This window comes from Nelumbo nucifera, chromosome 2 (assembly GCF_055504915.1).
Source record: "Nelumbo nucifera cultivar China Antique chromosome 2, China Antique-T2T, whole genome shotgun sequence".
NCBI lineage: Eukaryota > Viridiplantae > Streptophyta > Magnoliopsida > Proteales > Nelumbonaceae > Nelumbo > Nelumbo nucifera.
Window position 1 is genome coordinate 50,266,891 of NC_142650.1, and position 24,403 is coordinate 50,291,293.

Below are 24,403 nucleotides of genomic sequence, written 5' to 3' on the forward strand. Positions count from 1 at the left end.
TTAAATAATTAAAAGTTTTAAAAAATAATTAAATAATTAATAAAATATTCAATGAAATTGTTAAATAAATAAATGATAGAATGATCAAATAATTAAATAATTAACAAAAACTATTAATTATTGCTGAAATAATATAATAGCCATGATAAACGATTAAGCAACTAATAAGACATTAAGAGAATTAAATGACTAAAACATTAGTGGCTTAGTGCAATTATATTAAATAAATTTAAATTTTCTTTATAAATGGTTGAGATTGAATTCAATTAAACGGTTGAGATTGAATGGAAATAAAAATTTGAAAGACCGCTAAAATAATTGATGCAAATTCTTTCCCGCACACAAGAAACCCTTTCCCTCCCTATTCAGCTTCTCTCATTTGCACCGAAAACCTAATCCTAGTTATTTTATGAGGGGGCGACTGTTCACCTTGATCTCTCCCCCAACCTCTTCTCAGGAACCTCTTTTCATTCTCCCAAGTCCCAACTTCTTCTCCCTCTCTCTTTCTTCTTTTTCTGATTTTTTCTCTCCACCTCTCCGATTTCATTAACTTTCTACCCCAACACGGAACTCCACTGTTCACTATCACTGTCTTCTCCATTTGAACCCATTAGCGGCAACAGAAACTTGACAATGGTAGTAATTGAGTTCAAGATTGACACCTTCGCAATACTGCATACACGAATTTGACCACAATAGCAACAGTTCTCATCCCCAGCATCGTGAATCTAGGGCATATTACCGGTTACAGCTTTGAATTTCAACCTCTACGGGGAAAAGAGGTAAAGTGTATGTGAGCTTCATCGATTGAGAGCTATTACGATTTATGAGGCAAGTATTCGAACCAACAATTAAAATTGTGAATAACTGGTTTAAGTCCAACCCCTGTTCTTTTGTCTTCTCCACCGAATCTCTGCGCCATTCGCTTCCTCTATAACTCATGATGATGCTCCCATAGGTCAACATCCTCTCTCCCTGTTCAATCCATATGTAAAACACAGTCCCAATCCAACCTTCATCAAATCCATCAAGTTGGTATTCTTCCTTCAAAGGGGTCTGTTTACATCGCCACAACCGACCTATGGTAGAGCACCGACAATAAGATAAGCAAGAAGAGATTTCTGTTGTGGCTAACTCCCGTGCTAGAAGTGCAAGCTAGTTTGCTCTCCACCCCAACTGAGTAAAGGAGCCGTTGCTTTCTCTCACCGGATGCTTAATGTCACAAGCCCCATTGCCATTCATTTTCAACGTCTGAGTAACCACCATCCACCGACCCGCTCTCATGAAATTTAATCAATAGCTTCAGCCCTTTGTCACATTCAAGGGGAGATTTGAAGGCACATCCCAACATCCTACTACAGTTCTCATATTGGGATATACATCGGTTTGTTTCTGCTTCTGATATATTTCTTATCCTTTTATTATTATTTCCTTTCTTATTTAGCTTCTTGTTAGTTCTATTTATTTATCTCGTTATCATTGATTGGTTTTTATTCGACAATGCTATTTGGTTTTGAGTTGTTCACAGTCTCCCATAATCCCGTTAGGTTGGTTTTGTTTAAATTTATCGTTGTTACATCACTTTTATAATGAATATTTCAGTCATGGTTAATTATCAATTCATTAGGTGTTATTAGTTATGATATTCACTTAATTGTGGAAGGTAAATACCACGGATGTTCTTGTTGGCTATGTTTTTAGTCATTATAGTGTATAATATCGATTTATATGCATAATCCTTAACTATCACTTGGACTATTACCTCGGTATTAGAATAGTTTGTTTAGGGCTTAGGATTTTACACTTTGTTTAACATTAGTTGAAGCTAATTAAGTTAAACATTGCGATTAGTCTTGGGTTACTTCATGTTGTATTGACAATCTCTGTCTCCTCCTTGAATAATTCAAGGTGAAACTGTTGACCTCAATTTCATGATAACTTTCCTTTTAGTTTAGCCAAATAATGTATCTCTTTGACTTATTGGATAATTGCTAGTTTATGCTTGGAAATTATTCTCATATTTTATTAATGATCATTCTCTCTCTCTCTCTTTTGTTTTTCTTGGGTTACAAAATAACTCACTTCCCGTGTCATCTAGTTTCTTTTCTTTTATTTATTTATCTTGTTTTGGTATTCTTCCCATGTGAACCCCAACCTATCGTACATGGGAGAGGGGTGTCTAATCCCTTCCCTCTCCCATTCAAGTCTTACGTAGGCTGGTTAGATCGGTACTTTAGGTATGGAGTCACTAATTGGGTCAAAATGATTTTATGCATAAATAAACTGGGAGGCCCATCATTCCCAATTTACATCAATGATGGGTGGCAACTCCAAATGACCCCCAAGTGTGTCATTTTCCGACGCTCACACATATTGCTTCCATTCTTGCTCTTCACCTGCTCTTCCTCTAGTTTTTGGTCACATAGCTGTAGTTTCATTTATAGTGAACACTCAGGACATGAGTATTGTCATTTATTCATTTAACCCATGCTTCCCTTCCATTTTTCTACATGCTTTTTATTTTCCACTACAATGTTGTAACATTTTATCTTTCAAATGTAAAATATCTTTATGGTTATTAATACCTACAGTTTTTCTTATTGAGCAATTTTGACATATTCCAGGTATCATCCTTCATTAGAACAGGAGATGAAGTAATTATTAATGCAACAGATGACTCATATATCAGTAGGTGAGTTCCAATGTATCAACATTCATCATGAATGACTATAAAATGAGTTTTGACAATGATACAACATCCTTTATATTGCTGCATACTTTAAGGCATGGTAGTAGCATAGTATTGATTCTATCTTGTTTGCAAGTGCCTAATATTTGAAAAGCAAGACATTATTTAATGAAATATCAAATATGCATTACATAGATTTATCTACGCAACCAGTGGCCCATACAGATCTCTCTCAGCAAACTACCAGTTTTGGTATTGATTAGTCATCATCTCATATGTTCCTTTGTACTTTCATAACCTTACAGAAATTTAATATAGCAAATGGGCTAGTGGGCTAGTCAACCTTAGGATCCATCTAATTGAGTTGTTCAATGCAAAATCTAGGGAAGAGATTTTATTACTAACGTTGTCCACCGACTAAAGGCCCAAAGAACCACTACTCATATAACCAAACACCTCACCTTAATCTAAGACGACTCTAATGCCAAGTTGATGCGGGGCATAACGTACAAGCAATATATTTTTCATCCGAAAGTAGTCAAATAAGTGCACCGAACACATTTAATTAGAAATTTAATATTTATCTTGCATTTACATAATATTGATTTTAGTTACCTAGCTTCTTTCACTTATTTTTTTATTGTATATTGTATATTTAATTAGATTATCAAAGTAATCCTTATTTTAACCTTTCTTTTTTGTTTTTCTTTGTAGGTTTTCATTCAATGAGTGACTCAAAGCATGGTTGGAGACAATGGATATTTCTTTTATATTTAGAATTTTTTATTTGAAGGTCATCTTATCTTAAATATGTATCGAGGAAAATTTGACATTTGTAATATATTTTTGTTGGTAACACAATGGATGTATCAAATTATACATGGCATGTAGTTTTTTAATACAATATATAATTTTCATGTGATGTATGAATGAAATCGACATTGCTTTAAGGTGGTAGTATCGATTATTGCTATTTTACTACTTTAATTTGAATAATTAGTTATGGAATGTATGAATGGAACAGGTATTTTATCGTTATTTAAGAAAACCATTGTTAGATTGAAACAATTAGCTACATTTTTGGAATAAACCATGGCCATAGTCAGGTTTTAACCACGGTTTGTCCAAACCGTAGCTATAATGTGATGTATATAGTTTCAGTTTTGTATAAAACCGTAGTTAAATGGTTTGTACATATAACTATGGTTTTTACAAAAAAACTGTGGATATAGATTGCATCTTTTAGTAATGATTTTGACAAAATACAGTAGTTATAGTGTTGGAACCCAAACACTCCCTTCGAACCCAACTATGGGAGTGGAGCAGGCCACCACCAATCAGCATTTCACTAGAAAACAGAAAGGGTAGTGTGACATGCGGAGCCCCTAGAGTTAGTTACATTCAGAGCCTTTCAGAGTTAGTTACATTGCCACCAAAAGATATTCTCTCCATGATTGCACACATGTAGGCCAGTTATATAAGGCCCTGATCATGTAATAAGTAGTGTGAATGAATCTATTTTATCTCTCTCTCTGAGTCATTTTCTTCCTACCCTTCCTTCTCTTCTCTCTTTCATCTTCTGTTTTAAGAGGTTAAGCCACCCTCGAAGGGGCTTTCGAGGTGAGCGATAACTCATCAATTGGTATCAGAGCCAGGCTATCCAGATCACAGGCTTCACGATGCTATAGACACGTTCCTCTGCCATGGATAATAGGGTCGACCAGCTTGAGGTTGGATTCCACTAGGTGTTGAACAAACTCAGGGAATTCAAAGTGGTCGTCTCAAGCTTTGCCTCTCAGCAACAATCCGGCGAGACCAGTCACCCAGTAGGAGCGGAAGCCTCTGCTTCTAGCAGCCAAAGAACAGGGTATTACCCCATCGGAAAAGTCACTAAGATCAACTTTCCCAACTATTCTGGTGGAGATCCCATTCCTTGGATCTTTAGAGCAGAAAGATTTTTCGAATACCACGAAACTCCCGCACACCAGCATGTCTCCATCGCTTCCATTCATCTAAAAGGAGATGCGATTCTATGGCTCTAGGGGTATCACCAAAATCATCCCCAGGTAACTTGGGTGGAATTCACTGAAGCTCTGTGCATTTGTTTTGGGCCGACGACGTTCATGGACTATGACGAGCTTATCACTCGGTTGAAGCAGACTGGAATGGTAGTAGAGTACCAGCTCGAGTTCGAGCGAATGGCGACCAGGGTACACGGTTGGTCGGAGAAAGCCTTAGTAGGATGTTTTGTGGGAGGCCTTAGAGAGGATATCCGTCTGGAGGTGAGGGCTCTCCATTCGGTGACTATCATGGCTGCGATGGGATTGGCTCGCCTGCAAGAAGAAAAAATCAACAACCTACGCAGAGCCAACAAATCGACCCACTCGAATGTGAGAACTCCTCCACAGGTCGATCCGCAGCCCATGAAACAGGTTGGGGATCATCAGAAGCCCATCTTGCCCCGACCCACTATGCCCTTCAAACGTCTCTCATGGGCTGAGATGCAGGCCCGACGCGAGAAAGGCCTTTGTTATTACTGTGATAATAAGTTTTGGCCGGGCCATAAATGCCGGGTCGAGCGGGTGTTTCTTCTATAGATAGAGGAAGAGACAGAACTAGAGCACTTAAATGACTGTGAACTGATTCTAGACGGACCAGAACCTAACGGGGCCGAGATCTCCTTACACGCCCTTATGGGCCTCAACTCTCTTCAGTCCATGCGAGTAGAAGGAAGGTTGGTTGGCCGGACCGTGATGATTTTGATTGACAGTGGCTCTACCCTGAATTTCATCACTTGCCGTTTGGCAAGGCAACTAGGTATGACTATACAACCCACTCATCTCTTTTCGATCCATGTGGCTAATGGGAGTCAGATGTCATGTAATGGTGTATGTAAGAAGGAAAAAATCCTCATACAAGGCCATAATTTCATGGTGGATCTCCACCCATTGGATTTCTCAGGGGCTAATATTATTTTGGGGATTCATTGGTTGCGTGGCCTGGGCCCTGTTCTATGTGATTGGGCCAAAATGACTATGGATTTTCACCAGAATGGCCAAACTTGTCATTTACAAGGGGTGCGGCCCCCTAGTCCCCAAGGTGACACTTTAGCCTCCATGATATGGGCCTCCAAGGATGCTGGACAACCCTTATTTATGCACTTAGGCATCCGACCCACAGTCCCAATTCTGGACAACCAAGGCTGTGTCCACCCCACAGGAGCCCAACACGAGGCCTTACGATCGATACTCGATCAGTTTGGCGACGTATTCAAGGAGCCGAACCAATTACCTCCACCCTAGGCTCATGATCATCAGATACCTCTCTTACCAGGTTCTAAACCGACCAATGTGAGGCCATATAGATACCTTTACTTCCAGAAGCTGGAAATTGAGAAGGCAGTGAGAGAACTATTGGAAAAATGGCATATATAGACCAACACCAGCCCTTTTTCATCCCCTATACTCCTAGTGAAGAAGAAGGATGGTAGTTAGCACTTTTGCGTACATTACCGGGCCTTGAATCATATTACAATGAAGGACAAGTTTCCTATACCCCTCATTGATGAACTGTTGGACGAGTTGGGAGAGGCATGAGTGTTCTCCAAATTAGACATGCAATTCGGGTATCATCAGATTCAGGTCCACCAGGCTTACATCCACAAGATGGTCTTTAGGACCCACGATGGCCACTATGAGTTTTTGGTTATTTCTTTTGGACTTACCAATTCCCCCTCCACCTTTCAGGCCCTCATGAATGACATCTTCAGGTCATTCCTAAGGCGATTTATTCTGGTGCTTTTCGATGATATTCTGGTATACAAGGATTGGGACACACATATGGAACATCTGAAACTCACCCTCACAACTCTAAGGGGGCACCGGTTACATGCCAAAATGACAAAGTGTTCCTTTGGACAAGGACAAATTCAATACTTAGGCCATGTGGTTGCAGCAGGGCGGGTCATGCCAGACCCAGAAAAGGTAGACACCATCCAGAAGTGGCCCAAGCCCACTACTGTAAAGGCTCTACAGGGCTTTCTTGGGCTTATCAGATATTATAGGCGCTTCATTAAGGGGTATGGGCTTATGGCCGCCCCTTTAACGCGTCTATTAAAGAAGGATTCCTTCGGTTGGGCTGATAATGCCCAATGGGCTTTTGAAGACTTGAAGATAGCAGTTTCTAGCCCTCCAGTCCTCACTCTTTCAGACTTCTCTCAGCCCTTTGAAATAGAATGTGATGCATCGGGTGTAGGAGTAGAGGCCGTCTTAATGCAGAAAGGGCAGCCCATTGCTTATTTCAGCAAGGCTCTCTCAGCAGCTCACCAAAGCCAGTCCACTTATGTCAAAGAAATGATGGTTGTGGTAATGGCAGTGCAAAAGTGGCGTCCATACCTATTGGAACGCCAATTTGTTATAAGGACAAACCAACGAAGTTTGAAGTACATAGCAGAGCAAATGGTGCACACCCCGGAGCAGCAAAAATGGCTTAGTAAACTGATGGGCTTTGACTACCACATAGAATATAAGCCTAGGCCGGCAAACAGAGTAGCTGATGCCTTGTCACAAGTGGAAGAGTTAGCCCATCTGACTTGTTCTCAGCCCAATTTTCCTTTGTTTGAAGCTATACGGCAAGAAACCAGGTTTGATCCACAGCTGCAGGATATTAGAGATAAGTGGAGTCGAGACCCTTCCCAAGTTGTTGGTTACCAAATTATGGGGCCTAATCTTTTCTTTAGGGGCCGGTTTGTTGTTCCCAGAATTCAGTCCACAAGGCTGAACTGCTAAGGTTGTTTCATAACTCCGCCTTGGGGGGACACTTAGGGGTTCTACGGACCCTAAAGAGGCTCAGCAACCACTATCATTGGGTAGGAATGCGTAAGGATGTATTGCACTATGTATCCGAATGCCATACCTGCTAATAGCAGAAATGCTCCTCACAGTCTCCCGCTGGCCTTCTACAACCCCTCAAGATTCCAGAGCAAGTGTGGGAAGACCTCTCCATGGACTTCATCACGGGTCTTCCTCGTTCTGCAGGAAAGGAGGTTATCATGGTAGTGGTTGACCATCTCACCAAGTACAACCATTTCTCTGCATTACCTCACCCTTACACCGCAGCAATGGTGGCTGACATCTTCATTCGGGACGTCGCCAAGATGCATGGAACCCCAAGATCCATTGTCTCAGATCGGGACCCTACCTTCCTGAGTTCATTCTGGAAGGAATATTTTCGGTTGCAAGGAACCCAACTGCACCCCTCCATGAGTTATCACCCGCAGACTGATGGACAGATTGAAGTTCTTAATCGATGTTTGGAAGCTTACCTTAGATGCTTCATAGGGCAGAAGCCTCGACAGTGGGTTCATTAGCTTCTGTGGGCAGAATACTGGTACAATTCGACTTATCAGTCGGCTGCTGGAATGACACCCTTCAAATCTCTATATGGCAGAGAACCCCCTCCCATATTACCTTATGAATATGGGTCATCCAAGGTGGCAGAAGTAGAAACCCGTCTACTTGCGAGAGACGGGATTCTTAGATTGCTTAAGTCCAACTTGACAAAAGCCCAACAGCGAATGAAGGCCCGCTATGACTCTCACCACCGCCCACTAGAATTTCAGGTGGGTGACTTCGTTTACCTTAAGCTCCAACCTTACCGCTAGATCTCGGTAGTAAGACGGGCTTGGCACAAGCTAGCACCCAAGTATTATGGGCCTTATAAGGTTTTGGAGAGAGTGGGCCTTGTTGCTTACCGGTTGGACCTCCTTGCAACCTCAAAGCTTGATCCGGTGTTTCACATCTCACTTCTTAAGAAGGCAGTGATAAATCATACTCCTGTCTCATCCAAGTTGCCCTAATTCACTGAAGAAGGGGACATTGACACGAAGCCTATCAGAATTGTGGATTTCCGTTGGGTTTGACGAGGTGGTCAGGCTATGCCAGAAGCCAAGGTAGAATGGGCTAGGCTTCCTCCAGATGATGCCACTTGGGAACCTTATCTAAGGCTGAACGAGAGGTTTCCGAACCTAGACCTTGAGGGCAAGGTCAATGCTAAGGGGGGAGGAATTGTTGGAACCCAAATACTCCCTCCAAACCCAACTATGGGAGTGGAGCAGGCCACCACCAATCAACATTTCACTAAAAGACAGAAAGGGTAGTGTGACACGCGGCAGAGCCCCCAGAGTTAGTTACACTCAGAGCCTTCCAGAGTTAGTTACACTGCCACTAGAAGATATTCTCTCCATGATTGCACACATGTAGGCCAGCTATATAAGGCCATGATCATGTAATAAGCAGTGTCTCTTTTATCTCTCTCTCTCTCCGAGTCATTTTCTTCCTACCCTTCCCTCTCTTCTCTCCTCCATCTTCTGTTTCAGGAGGTTAAGCCACCCTCGAAGGGGTTTCTGAGGTGAGCGGTAACTCATCACATTTAGTTACAGTTTTATAATGAAGCGTGGGTATAAATGAAAAACTGAGGTTACAAACCGTAGCAATATGCATCTTTTTAGCTACGGTTCAGTCTGTGGCTAAAGGTTTGTATGGTTTAAATCCATCCTTTAGCTATAGATGAGCTATAGCCACGGATCAGTTGAACCGTGGTTATAGGCTATAGTCACACAAACATGGGTTACGGTTTTCTGTCTGTAGCTGAACCGTAGTTATAGATTTATAGCTACGGTTATTTTGACCTTAAACTATTTGCAATTTATAAAGTTTTGGTTCGGGGTATTTAAAGCAAACTTAATGAAACAAGGATCTTGAAATGCAAGAGGTGACAAGTTATGTGGGCCCCGGAAAGCAAATGCAGCTCCTACGTACATCCCCAATAAACAATGCTCATAAAGGCTAGGAAGATTATAAAACATTTGATCAGCTCAACAAATTTATCATATAGGCTAAGAAGAGCACTAGTGAATTTAAATTGGGGTCACTGAATTTAAAATTGAGTACAAGGTAAAAATCAACTTCCTCAAATATATCATTTTATAATCTTGGAAATAACCTACAATAAATAGATATGATAAAGCACGACAAAAAATAATACTTGCCAGATAAAAAGAGAAGTATCACTTACTTTTTCTCAGTGTCCCCTTGGACTAAATAAAACACCACAAAACAATGCTTGTCAATAAAGTTGAACCCAGCTTTTTTCTAAACAACTTTGGGTTTGGGGGTGAGGAGGGTGAAGGCAGAAATTAATCCCACGTTAGTGGGAACCTCATCCACTGACTTTACCAGCCAAGCCAGCTGGCATCTTCAAATATGAACCTAGTTTAACAGGGGAAAAAGTTCTTGTTGAAAGGAATGATTGTAAACCTGTTGGCTGGAGGAGTGGATATCCCTTTTTGGGGTCAGATCACTCTTATTATATTGAGGAAACATCAAATTGTGGCCAGCAAGGGTTGATGTATGGATGAGAGAGGAACTAATTTATTCACCAAAAAGTCTGAACATAGTTAAAAACAGCCGATTGTCTTATAGCAAGTTCAAAGTATCAGTAAAATACGTCCAATACAAAGTGTGTCAATATGCTTAACATACAATATCTCAACATTTTCAAACTCGTGTAATGTAACAGGTCTCCTATCAAATTGTCAGAGCAAAAAGTGAAAAAAAAAAAATCACCAAGCTTGTAAATTTCATTCTTGACATAAATATTATCAGGTTTTACATCCAGGTGAGCTATTCCTCGTTCATGTATGTACTGCAATGCCTGAGCAATCTATAGATCATAATAACATTTAGCGGAAAGGACTGAAATTTGCCAAGTTGAAAGATATCAATTATTAGTAATAATTAAGCGTTTTCCAAATTTAAATTTATACATGATATATAAAAAAAATGTCTGTACAATGTACACCACTTTGTTTGAGTTAGTCACAACCACCCACCCAATCTTACTGTTATCTCCAAGTTCCCTCCTTGGGGAATCACCTTCAATAAATAGAGCTATCAATGGTTCAAGCAGGCAAGAGAACCAAACCAAACTACACCCAATCACTCTCCACACCACGAGTTGCACTTGCACACTCCAAAGAGAACCACAGTACAAATGTTCAAGTGTATCAGATAGGTTGTTATGTCATAATTTATCCATATGTAGAAATTTGAATTCCTTGTTAAAAAAAAACAGCCAACAAATGCATTCTAACAAAACCAAATTTTCAAAACAAATTGTCTTAAGAAAAAAACCTAGAGATTCTAAAATAATTCTCCATTAAATTAAAAACAAAAGACAACTAAATTTATACCTGTTGACTTTGCTCTCCGGATACCAAGAGGATCTAGATTCCTGATACAAGAGGGAGATTCCTCCATTTCCATGAGCAAACCGATTGTTGCTTTCCCCTCTTGATGCAAAGACTTCTAACGCATGGGAGATTCCTCCATTCTCATCTTGATGTGGAGTGGGTATGCTGTGGACTTTCCTTGGAGGGGAGCTGCTCCTGATTATTTTCATCAGTACAAGAAGTCACTGGACTATTCGAACCCTAGCCAGTGACACACCACTTATAACCCACTTGTAACCCTAGCCAGTGACTATTCGAACAACGATTCTCCCTCTACAACTTTTCTGGTTCGAGAAAAAGGCTCATCGTTTTTGTCAAAATTTCTCTACAAGGTTTTTGATGCGACACAATCTGGCTGCTCCTACCTGGAGATGAGGTGGCTTCTAGTAGACGACGGAGTTGGTTGATCTGTACAGAGAGAATCAGAGAACCTGGGGGTGCTTACCCAGCGAGGTCGCTCCGATGCTTAAGTCAGTAATTTGCGAGCTGAAGGTAATTTAGAAAGCAAGAGAGCTAATGAGCAGTGATTACGCGTACCTTCGCCCCTAGGGGGTTGAGGTCTTTATATACTGGAGTCCTCGCGGGTTTTTTAGAGTGGTTCCGGGATTCTTTCTATGATAAGGCCTATTTCTGTAGTAACAGGAGACAACGCCGCTAGGTGATAAGGCTTATCACTGCCGCCCGAATAGGGCAGGAAGATAGTGCTACCCGTTATGAGGCGTGATCCCGAAAAGCATGGGATCCGGGGGTGAGATCCTTGGGGTTACCATGTGAGGGTCATCCTGACTAGATAGCGAGCTGTCTGTGAAGTACCAGACTGTTGGGTGGCGAACTGCCTTGTGACGAGCTACTTGAGCTCTAGTTCCACAGACCCAATCTACTCTATATGCCGAAGTGCCTTAGTACCGAGGTGGCTTTCCACCGAGGTAGGCCTGTCCCGAGGTGATTCACTTTTCCAAGCTCGACGTGTATCGAACTCAATCTCCATCTTGGTCACGATCTGGTAACTCAAGGTAGCCTCGGTTCGGGGTAACAGGGTACCCGAGGTCTTTTGGTAACGAGATGATCTGTCACTGGTGTCAAGTCACGTCCACGTGCTGATTTGATCATGTTGAGTTGTCACATCCATGTGTCTCCTGATTAAGAGGTCGGGCCAAATTACCCTTCATCAGTTTTCTTTAAAGGAACCTTTTTGTCTTCTCTTAGAGGAAGCAAGCCTCCGCGCGCGGGAGAAAGAAATTTTTTTACTCCCCGCATTTCTCACAGTGGTTCTTGTGAGGGTAGACTAATTTAAATCCAGTCTAAATATAAAATCTGCCTAATATATTATCTTAGACTGCCAAGTTAGTGTCTAAATTTGATGTAGGCGACGGTCTCTATAAGACCACCTCCACAGGCATCCCTTTAGCAGAGCTGACTCTAAATCGCCGGCTCAGAGCATTTTTCTTATAGTGATTACATATTTATGTCGATAATGAATGCTTTATATCCATACCATCAAATTAAGGGTTAATCAACATGGCTTGGATGTGATCCTTTTTCATAAGATTTGGGAACTAAAAAAAAAAAAAAAAACAAGTTGGCATTTAATGGTGTCAATCTATGCTCACGTTGCAAGGTAGAAAGTGGAGAATTTGCATTGACTTCACTGACCTGAATAAGAGCCATCCCAATGATAGCTTCCCCCTACCAAGGATCAACTAATTCGTTGATACAATGGCGGGGAATGAACTCCTAAATTTTATGGATGTGTTTTCAAGCTATAATCATATTCAAATGCATCCCAACAACCAAGAAAAGACCACCTTCATCACTGACCATAGACTTTATTGTTACAAGTCTATGCCCCTTTGGCCTCAAGAACGTCGGTGCTATCTATTAGTGGCGGGTAAATGAGGTGTTCAATGATCAACTTAACTGTAATGTAGAAGTTTATGTAGGCAATATCATTACAACAAAAAAAAGGGAAAAGCCGGCGGTCTTTGTGACCGCCGCTATAGGGTCTAAGGCGGCGGAGTTTCATAGACCGCCGCCTGCATTCGTTTTAAAAACTGGCGCGGCGGTTTTAATGTACATTCGGCGGATTTTTCGTGAACCGAAATTAAACCGGGTTAATCTTATAATGGACCGGCGTGGAGAAACTTGTGGAGGAAAAAATTTCTTTCTCCCGCGCGCAAATTCTTCTTGTTGTTCGACCAAGAAAAAAGAAGTTCTGTTCTCTATCTGTCCATAGAGAACCTTGCTGAGAAATTTACAAGAAATAAGTTATTCTTATTCTTCACGAGCAAGACAGAAGTTCTCTTCCAGCAGATAAATTTTGAAGAATAAGACAAGTTATTCTTGCGATGAAGTAAAGTTGAAGTTCCAAAAATGGAGGAGAAAAGAGGCGGGAAAGTGATTTAGGGTTTTACGTTATAGTGACAGTGAGAGGTCTCCTGCTGCAAAGGACCAGACATCTTCCGAGAGTGCAGACAAGTTATTCTTCACGAGCAAGAAAGTTGGGAAGAAAATCTAGGGTTGTGCGATTTTCTGGACGACTTCTGTTCGTTCGAGCAAGATAAGAGAAGAGAAGGTAACGTTCTAGGCGGCCTCTGTTAGTTCGAGCTAGGGTTTCCCTTTGTGCTTGAGAACGGGGAAATTTCTGGGCGCTATCCAAGCAAGCACCGACCACTGTTCGTTCGAGCAAGAGAAGAAAAGGTAACCTTCTAACCCTTCTTTTAATAATTTGCCGCTGAAGAACAAGCCGACCATCTAGTCATTGACTATTATCAATTTCAAGTTAAGTTAGAGTTCCAAGTTAAGTACCTTTGTATTCTTGACTGTGGTAGCTAGCTAGAGACTCTCAGGTCACTGTAATATGAATGTATATATATTGCCAGAGAGAGGCATGTGCTATGGAGGTATCTAGCAAATCTGTGATTTTAGAAATGTGCAGACTGCCTCTGTCTCTCTATTCTTTAGTAGGCATCACAGGCTTAATAATAAAATGCCAAGAACAGTACTGGGCCATTTTTCCTCTAGAAGCCAAGCATTTGTTCCCTTCATATATTTATATTAGTATAGATAGAGACTGTAATTAATCTGTAACTATCATACATTATCCCTCTTCTTAGAAGAACAAGATTCACATATTTAAAACACTAAACCTCAAGAAAAGAGAGGGGGGAATAGACCATTTTTATATGAGTGATCATAAAAAAAATTCTGTGTGGACAAGAATAATATAGAAATTGATGTAATTGATGCTGCAACAAGTGTGCATGCAAATCCTTTTGAAGACAAGAGCCATCCTTATAGAATCAAGTCATTTTCTTCTATATGCCTCATCAGTTGACACCCTGATAAGCATTGCCAAAAATAACCAGAAAATTTTCCACAAGTTAATTAGAAATTATTTTATATGCCAAGATCTCTTGCTCTTATATGACTTGTTTCAACAGTGAAGCACATCAATATCTTTTTCTCTATAGCTAGGATCGGCTATCCATCATGATCTTAAGTGGCTCCCCATGCAAGATGGTGAAATTTCATTCTAGCTAGTTCTCAGTTTAAATGAAGCTAACTTGTGCTAATAAATTAGCACCGTCCAAAAAAGGTATCAAGGTGTATTTAATCTGACTACTTTAGTTTTTTCATAGTTATCCCACTTTGGGAGAAGGCTCAGCCTTATCTTAGCTTGTAAAGTGGTTATCTAGAATATCTTCCTATTTCAACTGCATTTCTGGTGTCTGAAACATAGTGATCAACTTTCTGCTGGCAGATAGTTTAGCCAAGCAATGGGTACATAGAACACATATGTTTTGGGCTCAAATGTTGTAGTGATTTGGGATAGCTTCTACCGCTGGTTCCTCAAATGAAAACAAGTCTCAAGCATCAAAAGCTATTATAATTTGTGCCACTGCTGTTATCTTAGGGAAGTTCTTGAGGTTACAATGTTTTTTAATTTTAATATATGATTAGGGAGGGTATTGGGTTTATATGGTGATGGGTTTACCAGATAAGTGTTCTTCATATCAATTCTTTCTACTTATCTGGTTAAAATATATGTTCAACCACCTTATTTTCATTTTAAAAGCCCTAAATCAATAAGAAAAAGCATTTTAAGTATCTTGTATAAGAGTTTAGAAATTTTGAGACGATCATAGCTAATGTCGTTACATATGAATGAATAGACCAAAACATAGTCTGAAAGAAGGTCAATCTTCCTGAACTTTTCTCTAGGTTTTTTTTTTTTTTTGTATCAAGTCCATCAGCAAGGGGATCCTCTTAGGTTGTTGATATCTTCTATATTAGTCTCATTTTCTAGTTATTTATAAAATTTCATTACTTCTTGATCTCTTGCCCTCCAATAAGGATGTGCTTTTCATGATCTTTTTTTTGTGGTTTATCTTGTTTAATAATTATGTGTCCTAAAATATTTTCTTCAAGGAAGTTTATCTTGTTTAATATGTGGGTTCTCTTTTACAGGCTAATTCACATTAGTTGCCATTATTGAGCAGGTATCTTTGAAGAGCTTTTCAATCTGGTTTTTTAATGGCTATTGTTTCAACATTCATTACATGACCATTTCAAGTGGCCAAGCTATGGATTTTTCAAATTTTGTTTAATGTTATATCCATTGTTAGATCAGTGAACACTTAAGTGATGTTTCAGATTTTTCAGAATTTTTGTTTGATCTGTTTTCTTAAGGGTAGTATATTGGGACCGTATTTTGGACTTCTGTGGTCCCAAGAAGCATGTTTACATCTTTGATAAGATACTAAAACTGAATGCTTAAAGTATGTCTATGAATCATCTTCTTTTTTCTTTCTTTCTTTCCTTTATTTTTTTTTTTTATGAATAACAGAATTTTATTAATATGTAAAGATTCCTAGCTGTCCAAAAGAGATAGCAGGGGAGTTGCAAAGACAGCTACCACAGAAATTTGTACAAAAATATAACTGCCTACACTTGAACCCTTGGCTCAGGCATTTCCCAAATGAGCCCTTGACAATTGACTCCAGCTCTTGCTAAACTATCAACAAGGAAATTATGTTGGCTTCATTAAATATTGTTAAACCTACAAATCCGAAAGAACTCTAAGAATTAATGTTTTCAATCATTCGACATTAGTGGGAAGTGAGAACCATCTTTTCACAAAACCCCTTTTGAATTCTAGGGGGATAGTGGGTTTTCTGTTTAATACTTGACAAAAATGGGGAAGGAAGTATACTAAAACATAGGGCCCAAATTCCTTGTGGTTCATTCACTGTTCTATCTGCAACACCATCTTTCTGAGAGCTGCAGTTCCTGACAGCTGCAGTTAGGCAGCTGTTGTTGCTACTACAGCTGCAGTAGTAGCAGCAGTTGTTGACAGCTGCAGTAGCAGTGGCTGCTGCTGTTACAGTAACTCCAAGGTTTGCTTCTGAGTTTGATATGGCTGCAGCAACTACCATTGAAGATGCAACAACAGTTGCTGTTGCGGCAGCAGCAGTAGCTACAAGAACATGTTTTACAAATTTTGCTAGGCAAGTGTCCTTAGCTGAAGCAGTAGATAGCTCAGACTCTGATATATAAGATGGTCCAGTCCCTACCCCTACATCCAATGGACGACTAACACCTAAACCCTCGACACACTTGGGATGTTCCACATGTACGCCAGGACTAGCTTTTGATTGTATACCATGACAAGGCAGAGGTGGAAAATCCTGACCAGGACTGATATCAGTTTGATCCTTATTTCTGGTTCCATTCCTTCTCTTTTTCTTTCCTTCTTTGTTATCCTTCTTCTTCTTGGCCTCAATTGCCAAGGGATCTAGCTACTCAGTATCAATTTCAGAGAATAGGTTGGGGGGTGCAACAACACCACTTTCTAGCAAAACATCATGGAGCTTCAGAGAATAGGTTGGGGGTGCCAAGGGAATGAACCACAATGAGGAATACTAAAACATATTTAATTTGAAATGCTATGAAGATAAATGATGCCAAAGTTTTTCCCTTTGTGAATGTTTTCCTTGTTCATATGCATTTTCTGATTTGGAAAGGGAAAGTGATTTTAAACATTCTAAGCTAAGGGAATATAACATACATTGGGGCCTAGAAGAATCTCAATGATCAGTAGCTAGCAGACAAGCTTTGCAAGTCCCATTAACATTTTGTTTTTATTCTTTAGGAAGATAATAAGTAATAGTAATGGAACAGTTTTTAGTTTAATCAGATCCTTAGGGAGTTCTTAGGGAGTTCCCAGTGCCTATTGGGCCTGAAAACATTGCTCTACTACATTTTTGTCTCTACACTCCCTCCATTCCAGAAGGAGCTAGAGTTCCCATGTTACCGCCTACTGTCATCAGAGTTGAATTTTATGACACCTCTACTAGGCAGAGTGAAAGATTAGTGCTGCTAGGTTGGTGGAAGGTTTGGGTCATGAAGGATGTGAAAGAAGTGCTGATTTGTTTTAATGCAGTTGAGAACCCCATACCATGTGATCAGCCATGTGTATCCAAGAGAATGTGATGACTAGGAGGCTATTTGTAAATTATTGAATGGTAGCCATGGCCAATTGATCAGGAAAATAGGGGAAAGAAAAATGTAGTAGTGAATCTACTTGGGTCAAACTGTTTTTGAGTATTCTGTAATTTAGCTATTTGAAAAAAAATAAAAGCTATTTGATGTTATTTTTAATTTTTACTGTTTTTTCCTTTTCTTTCCCCCCTTTTTGAAGTAGGACAGAATTCATTTTGCTGAGATCAAATAGTTGGGATTAAGGCTGAGTTGAGTTGAGATCTTTTCTTTTTCTTTGATTGCAGGCAATGCAGAGCTGTACTGCAAAGTTGGTGTACCTTTTGTAATGGGAACTACAGGTGGGGACAGGGAAAGATTGTATAAGACTGGAAGACTCAAATGTTTATGCTACAATCTCTCCATTAGATGGTAAAAGAGGTTTTTATATTCCTTTTTACATCTTTTTGTTTTTAGTATAATTGGGAATGTTTTTTTTATCAATATAATTGGGAATGTTTTATAGCTTGATTGTTCTTATTTCCAATCAAATCCATTGTGGTTGGTTTTTTTCTCAGGTTGTTGTATTTCTTCCTGCTATGGAGATTATGGCTGAACAATTTCCTGGAGCCTTTTCAGGTTATTCTTTACAAGTACGGTCTTCTCTTATATACCTTCTGGTGTTTGATTTTATACATGGATCTTCGAAAGTGTTCCTGATTAAAACTATTAAATCATGATACCTTGTCCATGATGAACACACGGAATCCTACAGGGAATCTATTAAAAAGGATCTTCTGAGAAGTTGTATGCCAAGAATATTTGAGAATGTAAAGAGGCTTTCATAATCTGCTAAGAGACTCCACCAATGTTGCTGTGGTTGTTGGGAGGCCTAGTTGAATTGTTGGAGATGTATGCAGGTGAAGGTATTTGCATGGTGCATGAGGAGAGGAGTGGTGGAGAAGAAAATTAGAAATGTAGAGGAGAAAATAGGGAAGTCAAACCTGATTACATTATTAGGAATTGGAGTAGCTGCGCGGGGTGGGGGGGGGGGGGGGTTTAGAGGGAGGAACATGAAGAGGGGGCTTAGTGAGGTAGTGCGTAGAATTTGGATCAAGATTCCCCTCACCCTGAAGAGGAGGTCCAAATAAAAGAGACCTGATCACTAAATGTTCAGGGTCTTTTTATGGGAGGTGAAAAGTTTACGATGTCTATGTTTAGAACTTCAAATATGAATATTTTGTTTGGTGACGAGTTGTTTATGACGTATGATAAAATAAGGAGGCTACATTAACTAGATTTGGCAAGGGTGGAGGTGGACAAGGTGTCTGACGTAAAATTTAGATAAAGGATTGAAGTTTCTGATACAATAACAAGGAATAGGATGGGAATTTGATGGGCTTAACTGATCTGAACTGAACTACATTTTGATGGGTTGGTTACAGCAACATATCGTGGACATGGGCCAGTCTAGACTTTGTACTTTGGACTGGACATACATGTCCAAAACAACATGCAGCCAACACGACAATGGTCGTCTATTTGAGCCATCCCAAATTCCGAATAGCCCACCTCATTTCTCTACTGCCGAAAATACTATAGGTTCATTTGCTGGTTGCTTGATATTCATTTGCATTAGAATAAAATGCATGATAACCCAAATAGGCCATTTAAATTTTGATTTATTTTTGCTTTCATGTTTGACTTTATCATGTTTGTTTGGGAGAAAGTAAAATAGTAGTAAAATGATGCTGTCCCCATCTTATACAGAAGAGAATGGACGTGGGAATGCTCTAAATTTTTCAAGGATGATTTAACACTTAATTCAACATGTCCCATTCTATGCATGTAATTCATTTTTTAAAATTGTTTATTAGTTGCATTTTTTTTGAATTGTCATCAGTTAATTTTGATCTTATAAATAATTTAAATTGACATTCTTTTGCAGCTCAAGTGTCAAATATCCAAGTTGGCCAAAGTCAGCCCTTACAAAGTGAGAAAACATTATTCTTTTAAAGATTTTCACTTCATTTTACTTGATCTTGTATTTTGAGCATTGACCAATTTTTTATTGATAAACATAATCCATTCTCTAATAATTTATATGGTATGATTTGCAGGTTCAACCATCATGTTGAATGGATTTTCATTGGAAGACATGTTACATTATCCTGGAAATTGGATTTTTTTTTAATTTGTTGTATTTTTATATATCAATTGGATATTGTATTTAAACAATTTGCTTTGAATATTATAATAATAAATAATTCAGGTACCACAAAAAAAAGGTACAAATAAATAATTCAGGTACCTTTTTTTTTTTGAAAAAAATAGGTATATGCTAGTGGTCATGTCCGCCGGCTTAGCTATCAACATGACCAAAAGATGTTAGAATTAACCTAGTATAAATAAAAATTAAAAAAAAAGATCTAAGTCGACGGTCATAGCCACAAAAAACACATAAGGCGGCAGTCATTTAGCATATAAGTCGGTGGTTCAGACTGCCACCTAAGAACATGAGAGAGTTTGACAGAAATTTAAGGCGGTGGTCTTTCGGTATCTAAGCCAGCGGTTTAAATTGTCACCTGATCAATGCTAAGCCAACAGCTCGGTGTGACCGTCGCTTTAGAGCAATTTGAACCGCCCACCTAAGGCGGTAGTCTTTTGCATTTAAGCCGGCAGAGGTTTAGGGGGTGGATTGACGATCGCCGACTTAGAACGATTTTCTTGTAGTGTATGTTGGTGAAGAGTAAGAAGGCTAAGCACCACCTAGCCGATCTCAAAGAAGTCTTCGACACACTTAGGAAATATAAAATGAAGTTGAACCTGACAGAGTGTGCTTTCGGAAAAGATCCAAGCCATCCTCAAGGTAAGGGATCAAACTTTTGACTTTCATTCTGTTACTCTTCTCGGAATAGCATCATTCTCTAACTGCTCAACTCGACTATCCACTTTCCTCGACTAACTTGAACATTAGAGTACCTACACAGGGATAATTCCTTAGGCCTCTGACTGCTTCCTTGGTTTCAAATCTTGAAATACGGTTTCGTCCTTCTACCTTAGCTTTGTCTAATTAGTAGGATTATCTGACTGTAATCTCGGTTCAAGAAATACCTCGAATAGAGTAGCATCAGAATCTCCATGAAGAACGCAAGTCACTAGGTATGAACAAGGATGCCAAACACTCAAATCCACCATCGTCCGTAACCACTATTCTGTCTCTCATTAAATCACTGACCATGGAGACAAAGAGGCTTGCCCGTTAACAGGTTCCCTCATGATTGATCAGGTAGCGCGGTTGGTACACTTGTCGGAGGTGTCAAAGATTTTTCCCTTGTTTGTATCTCTTATTTTACTTTAACATATAAGAGATGACTATGGGAGTGTTGATGGCATTTATTTGATAAATGATTTATTATTTATTTTTTCTTGATTTGGAAGACAAATCAAATACAAACGTTTAACAAATGTTGAGGTTATATTTGTGCATTGTAAAATTTATATAGATATAAGTGGCACGTTCACTTGTCTTACCAACATTTTCACAACTTTAGAAAACTGTGATAAAATGGTCATAATTTTATATGCACGTTTTGGAGCCTAGAACACTTCGAGAGATTCGCCCACTCAAGTCGACTTGAGAAAATTGAATATAATTTAGATTTCCTATACCTCTTACACTAACCAGCCAATCCCTATACTATATATGGGTATTCCCTATAAGCAATAGGATCCATACAGTCACAGGATCTATACCTGTGTCTAGCAGCTTATTAATTTTAACTCCTTAATATTTACATAACCATGTATCATCATCAGATTTATAAATTTAACGGCCGTTTGAGAGGAGGGAGTGTGCAACTAACGACATTTGTGTCATGGATGTATTTTGAAGTGAAGGATGCGACGTGACAAAGTCGCTGAAGCCTTCACCATGCGCAAATTCTAGACCACTTGCACTTAGACTATGCAAAGATGAATCTGGTAGAGGGGCATCCCCGGCCAAAAACCGCACCACTTGATGCATGGTAGGCCTGGCAGTCGGAATGGACTGAGAACAAAGCAGCCCAAGCTTTAACACCAGATCTACTTCACCGACTACATAATCATTACCCAGATTAGGATCTACTGTCTCAAGAATTGTCCCTCTGCTCCAACATGAAGACACCCAATCCACCAAAATTACATTCTCTGCTGATGCTCGTGGATCTATAGGTCTTCTCCCACAAGCCACTTCAAGCAGAAAAGCCCCGAAACTGAACACATCTGTGCTTGGTGATGCCTTGCTGGTCCTAGTCAGCTCAGGTGCAACGTAACCAAGCGTCCCTACTACATGGGTAGTTTTGGGATCAGTTCCATGATCGTATAGCCTTGCGAGTCCAAAATCTCCTAACCTTCCATTAAATTCACTATCTAACAAGACATTGCTCGACTTAACATCTCTATGGATAACCACTTGCTCCCATCCTTGGTGCAGATAAAATAGCACAGACGCTACTCCTTTGATGATTCGAAATCTTTGACCCCAATTCAGTGTGGTTTCTGGACCTGGTTGGTTGAAGAGCAACTTGTTTAGACTTCCATTTGACATGTAATCGTACACCAGTAAGAGCTCTCCTTTACGCCGACAATAGCCCAACAGTTGTACTAAGTTGCGGTGACGCAACCGACCAATGCTAACAATCTCGGCAACGAATTCTCTCATTCCTTGCCTAGAGTCATGAGAAACTCTCTTCACTGCAACTTGGATTTTGGAGGTGGGTAACACACCTCTGTAGACCCTACCGAAACCGCCGATACCCAGAAGCCCCTTGTCCCTAAATCCCTTGGTGGCGACGTAAAGATCTTTGTATTTGAACCTGTGAGGTCCATATTCTAGCTCCCAATCTTCAACAACTTCAGCGAACTTTCTCTTCCTTGTCACGATGAAGAGGATAATGGTGAGTACTGTGGACGCTAAAACTAGGCCAATAAGGGGCAATCCCACCGTCACAAATTTGGATTTCTTTCTTGGTCCTAGTCGAGGTAGCTTAGGAAGTTGAGAGATGGTGAGATCTTTAGCTGGTCCATTCATCTTAAAGCTCCATCCAAGCACGTAATGAGACGTAGGATCGGTGCCCGTTGATGAGGAGAAGCCGACGTACATGTGATCTTTTATGATGAGAGAAAGATCGAGGGGATATGAAAGAAGGGGAATATCAGGTTTTGGGACGCCAATGGGAGCCAAAGTTACATTCATTTGCATGTCTAGGCCATTGTATTCAACCCACACTTGCATTGGTTTACCACTTGTGAGGCTTAGGTTCTTACGGTCACCACTTCGATCGATGGCATACGATGCCGTAGCGGAATGAACAGAAATTAAGCCGTTGATATCGATACCAACATGGTTGTCATTGATATCAGAGAACTCTTTGTTCAGGACGGTATCCATCTCAACTGCAACAACATGGTTGGACGGATTACCGTTGTTGGATTCATTGAAGAGGCCTAGGTATTGGCTCGGTCGAGCTCCCGGTAACCCCCTTGAAGGTGTGATCAGGAAAGCGATCCCATGACTACTTAAATTTTGGTACCTAGAGAGGATACCAAATACAAAAGTGGTAGAGAAAGTTAAAACATTACCATTCGACAGGTTCTTGAAGTTGAACGGGAAGGGATACAAGGCATGACCCATCTGTCGTCTAGATTGGTTGGTTAACTCCAAGAGGCCATTGGGTGTGATTTGTGCAATCCCATCCAGGCTAATATTAGCACCTCGGAAGCCATTATAGGAAAAACCGGCATCTTCTAAAGCCGCAGACATCACGGGCAGAAACAGAAACGGGCACACAAGCAGCAGCACCAGCTCGACCTTCACAAACATACTCGAAATCTCTTGTCCGATAATCCTAAATTTCGTTTTCTTCTCTGGTTTGAAAATAAACTCGGAGGAGAAATTACACTACAGCTTCCAATTAATTAGGTGCGAACACATAATTGCAATCTTTATTGAACAACACCTACGCCAAGGCAAGTAGATGGATGTTAACGTCGGTCTTATAGATAATGATCTTGGCATGGGGAAATCTTTTGACCCCTGTGCCGTAACCAATCCGCTGCTTGGTTGCCCTCTCTCCAACGGCGGTAGATTTTCCTATGAGGCAGTTAGATTAAGATTCTTTAGTCGCCCTCGATCCATAACTCTTCTCTGAGATGCCCAAAACTCTGCTACATCGATAGATGATCTTCCCACGGAACCTGCTAGCACGAATGATTTTTCCATTTGAACCCCTAACCATAGGAACGTTGTGCATTTGCCCTCAAAGATGCATCAAGGTTGATTTTGATCATGCTCTTTCATGGGGGAGTCCATCTAACCCACTTACAGTCTCATCTTATTTGTTTAGTTTTTTTTTTTTTTTAGGGTAAATAGATTTATTTATTTTTATGGTATACATCTATTCATGTATATGGGCTGGAAGTAGCTGAACTGATTCATTTATTTGAGGGTATAATAGTGATTCAAATTTGTTCCCCGAAAGGAATTCAATGCAAGAAATCGCATTCATATCAATCACTTTAGCCTTCAAAGTTTTCTACTTGAATATTGATGGTTGGACTTAGTCATCAGCTAGCTCATTGATCTGAGTTCAGCTCATTGAATGAAGGACTTAAGCATCTTCACAAGCACTCCACTAATGGACGAGATATTTTGATGTGGATTAAGACGGTTTTTCTTTCCCTTTTTCATTTATTTTCTCGTTATTTTCGGTGTTAAATGGATTGCGATTAAACATATTAAATATTAAAATATCTACTAGAATATTGTTGGTTTGACTTGGTCATCAGGTTATTCCTTTAGCTGCAGACAAGGCACGCAGACTCAAACTCAATCATGAATCTATTGATCATCCAACCTTAGCTTAGTTCATAGAATGGACATAAGCGTCCTACGAGCACAACCC

The 24,403-nt window shown here is 39.9% G+C and overlaps 2 long non-coding RNA genes and 1 pseudogene across 2 annotated transcripts; 2 read left to right on the forward strand and 1 right to left on the reverse strand.

Annotated features, from left to right (window-relative positions):
- Nucleotides 1-339: 339 nt before the first annotated feature.
- On the forward strand, nt 340-3,639 carry LOC104601088 (uncharacterized). Its single transcript, XR_735820.3, has 3 exons — nt 340-1,384; nt 2,625-2,692; nt 3,404-3,639. It is a non-coding gene; the product is annotated as an uncharacterized LOC104601088 (long non-coding RNA).
- A 9,492-nt stretch (nt 3,640-13,131) lies between these two features.
- LOC148802204 (uncharacterized) lies at nt 13,132-19,753 on the forward strand. The gene is made up of 6 exons (XR_016082236.1): nt 13,132-13,676; nt 15,447-15,478; nt 17,765-17,888; nt 18,035-18,109; nt 19,405-19,449; nt 19,577-19,753. It is a non-coding gene; the product is annotated as an uncharacterized LOC148802204 (long non-coding RNA).
- A 1,437-nt stretch (nt 19,754-21,190) lies between these two features.
- On the reverse strand, nt 21,191-23,461 carry LOC104601089 (L-type lectin-domain containing receptor kinase IV.1 pseudogene; annotated as a pseudogene).
- Nucleotides 23,462-24,403: the final 942 nt, after the last annotated feature.